Source organism: Chenopodium album, chromosome 9 (genome assembly GCF_948465745.1).
Source record: "Chenopodium album chromosome 9, dcCheAlbu1.1, whole genome shotgun sequence".
Lineage (NCBI taxonomy): Eukaryota > Viridiplantae > Streptophyta > Magnoliopsida > Caryophyllales > Amaranthaceae > Chenopodium > Chenopodium album.
In genome coordinates this window covers 17,180,955-17,184,832 of record NC_137842.1, presented here as the reverse complement: position 1 = coordinate 17,184,832, position 3,878 = coordinate 17,180,955, and the positions used below count along the sequence as shown (strand labels likewise).

The following is a 3,878-nucleotide window of genomic DNA, read 5'->3' as shown; positions in this document are numbered from 1 at the left end:
CCCTGTTAGCCTCTTATAGACCACGGCGGTGTGGTCTTGAGAGGGTTCAATCGGTTTATCCGATTTTAAATCAAACAACTTTCCGAATTCTTTAAGAGTTAGTCTCACATCGTTGTTTAATAATTGGAATTGTACATGAGTAATTAGTGCATTCATTTTAATAACATTAAAACTTGAAATAAATTCTAATGTTAAGTAGTCATACGTATCATGGCACATTTGAAAGAAACCACTCATGCCTATACCTTTGAACAATTTTTCCAAATATTTGTCTAGGCCTAACCTAACTAGTGTGGGATGATGAATAAAACGGGTAGATATTACCTGGCAATCGATAAGGTTTAGCATCCTAGCCCGTTGCTCCTCCGAGGTAATGACAACCTCCTCCCATCCCGGAATTTGAAGATCCGGGTTGACCGTTGGTTGTGGTGCCCTCGAACTCTCACCCCTTTGTGTCCTTGAACGTTTTGAGGCCATTATATTAGGAAAAACTTGATGCTTGGAGCTTTCTCTCTCTAGGTGTTTGAAGGAAGTATGAGAGAAAGTGGGAGAAAATAGGTGGGAAATGTAGAGGGAGATGTGAGGATTAATAATATGTAAGAATTTTGAGGTTTTGATGGATGAATATGATGAGATCTTGAAAAAGAAGTGAGTTTGAAGGTGTAAAAATGGAGGTTTTAGAGAGAGAAAGTAATGGAGAAGAAGATGAAATAAGAAGAAAGTGAGGAAAGAAAGAGGAGGAAAAGTATATGGACGGCCAAAAATAGGCGCGCCCGATCGGGCGGATCATTTGAATTTCCAGAATTGAAGTTGCGCGCCTGATCGGGCGCGAACATGAACGAAAAATTCGCCCTATGGCTCGCCCAATCGGGCGAGCTTCGCCCGATATATCTTTTCCTTCACTCGATTTGCGCCCGGTTGGGCGACCTTGCCCGATCGGGCGAAATTTGCTCGAGTTTCTGACTGAACTTGCGCGCCCGATCGGGCAACCTTGCCAGATCGGGCGAAATAAGGCTCGATTCCAGCTCTCCTTGCGCGCCCGATCGGGCAGCCACGCCCGATCGGGCGGAATTAACCCAGTCGTTTCCTTAACTTTTCTTCGTCTTCAAATTTTTTCTAAGTCTTTTGACCTCTTAAACCTATACCTGTACAAAAACACTTATAAACGGTAAAATTTCACTCTCCTCGCCTCTCTAAAATAAAATTAAAAATAAATAAAAAGGAAAACTAGTCTAGAAAGCAAGAAATACGGGTTGCCTCCCGCAAAGCGCTGGTTTATCTAGGTCCCGCACGACCCTCTTACCAAGTACAATGTTTAGGACCCTCGGCCTAACGCTTGATCGGGTGGTTTCTCGCCCGGTCTAGCGGTGTTCAGGTTGCGATGCGGCTTCCTGACATACCCTGTAAGACGCCAAATCACCTTATCCGGTGGATCCTCCTTGACTTGGATTGGGGGATCTTCAATGCTACGCACTAAAAATCCTTCTTCGATTGAAGGTTGCTTCAAATTGTCATTGCGTTCAACACTTGCAACTCGATCCGGCGGAACACTTACCGTGGGCTCGATTTGCACAACTTGCTCGATCGGTTCCACCTGTTCATCCTCGAAACCAAGACCAACATTGTAGAGTGCTCTTTCTATTGCATCGACTTCCTTCTGCCATTTGTCTATCTCATCTGAAAAGGATGCAACACAAGATACCGCCTCCAAGGGATCTTTTTCAAGAGCTTGGGGCTTGTTAGAATAATTTACAACCACATTAACACTGAAACATTTCTCCTCAGTCATGGAGCTTTTAGGGGCATTATTCAGATTAAAAACAACTTTATCATCCCCTACTGATAGTGTTAACTTACCACTTCTTACATCTATGACTGCTCCTGCAGTGTTAAGGAATGGTCTACCCAAAATAATTGGGGTTTGCATATCCTCAGCCATATCAAGAACAACAAAATCTACAGGTATATAAAATTTACCTACTCTAACGGGGACATCCTCTAAAACACCTAAGGGGTATTTGAAAGAACGGTCGGCCATTTGTAGAGTTATATTGGTAGCTTTTAATTTACCCATATTCAACTTAGAACACACAGATAATGGCATGACGCTAACACTAGCACCCAAATCACATAATGCATTATCAATCAAGAGATTGCCAATATGACAAGGGATAGAAAAACTACCCGGATCTTTTAATTTAGGTGGAGACTTATTTTGAAGTACGACACTACACTCTGTAGTGAAAGCTACTGTCTCTACCTCACTAATAGACCTTTTTCTCGTCAATATTTCTTTCATAAATTTTGCATACGAGGGGATTTGTGTGATCAATTCAGTAAAGGGAACTATTACCTTCAAATCTTTTACCACCTCCAGGAACTTACCAAACTGCTTATCCAAGTTTGTCTTCAATTGACGATTGGGGAAAGGAAGTTTGATAATTGGCTTTGGAGCATTATTATTGTTGTCTGGAGTAGCCACCTTCTCTGGAGTTGTACCCTGCAATGTAGAATTAGATATGTTAGTATTATCCTTTAGCCCTGCAGGGCTATCAACTACATTGTTTGGTTTAATGGAATCAAGATTAGCATTATTTAATAAAACAGGTTCATCAACTCTGGGCATAGAGGGCCCTTCATAGTTTGAACCGCTCCTCAGAGTAATTGCAAATGCTTGATCCGTAGGCCTAGTCGGCTGTGCCGGCAGAGCTCCCTGTTGGCGGGCTTGTAGAGTAGCGGAGAGTTGCGCAATTTGATTATCTACAATTTTATGATGCGCTAGAATTTGATCAATTGTCGCATCTCTGCTCTCCATGTGCTTTTGCATATTAACCAACATTGCTCTAATTTCCGCCAGAGAAGGGTCGGAAGATGAGGGGGTTTGTTGTGGTTGGTTCTTCTGGCTAGCATTGGGATGATAATATTTCTGCTGCTGTGGCGCCTGTGGTTCTTGTGGTGGTGGATTTTGAACATTAGTGCTCCGGTAGGAAAGGTACGGATGATTCCGATACCTAGGATTGTAGGTGTTAGAGTATGGGTTATTCTGCCTATAAGCTTGGAAGGAATTAACTTGCTCCACGGAACTCCTGCAATCTTGCTCCCAATGACCTACAATACCACAATTTTCACAGAAAGCCTCATTAGAATTATTATTAATTGCAGAAACATTAGCTACATTAGCAGTGCTCAGATTATCTAATTTTTGGCAAATAGAGGTTAGTTGGGCTTGCAAAAAGGATACAGAGTCGACACTATGCTTCCCCTTGTTAGCAAATCCTCTAGGATTCCCATATTGGGAATTGTGTATCGCCATATCTTCAATAACCTGACCTGCATCATCAACATTAAGATTCATAAATCTCCCACTAGCTGCAAAGTCTAAAATTATTCTAGAAGAATTTCCAATGCCGTTATAAAAGGCTTGGATTAACTTCCATTACGCTAAATTATGGTGAGGGCATTCTCTTTGTAAGTCCTTGAACCTCTCCCAAGCCTCATATAAAGATTCATCGGCTTCTTGGGCAAAGTTCTGGATCGCACTCCGTAGTACTGCTGTTCTCTCTGCAGGATAATACTTGTTATAGAAATTCAAAACAAGAGTTTCCCAGTCAGTTATACCAAGTGTAGTTCTATTTAAGCCATTAAACCACAATTTAGCTTTTCCAGTTAAAGAGAAGGGAAAGAGAATCTCCCTGATTTGGTCTTGAGTGACCCCGGCTTGCCTGATGGTGTTGCAATATTGACAATAGTCGGCAATGTGAAGATTCGGGTCCTCACCCTTGGCTCCACTAAATTGCTTCCTCTCTATCATCGTTATAAATTGAGGTTTGATTTCAAATTGAACCCCATCAAGAGCCGGAGTAGGGGTGAGATGTGGA

The 3,878-nt window shown here is 42.1% G+C and overlaps 1 non-coding gene across 1 annotated transcript; it reads left to right on the top strand.

Moving 5' to 3' along the window:
- Positions 1-3,443: 3,443 nt before the first annotated feature.
- LOC145560958 (small nucleolar RNA R71) lies at positions 3,444-3,550 on the top strand. The gene has a single exon (XR_014093547.1). It is a non-coding gene; the product is annotated as a small nucleolar RNA R71 (small nucleolar RNA).
- Positions 3,551-3,878: the final 328 nt, after the last annotated feature.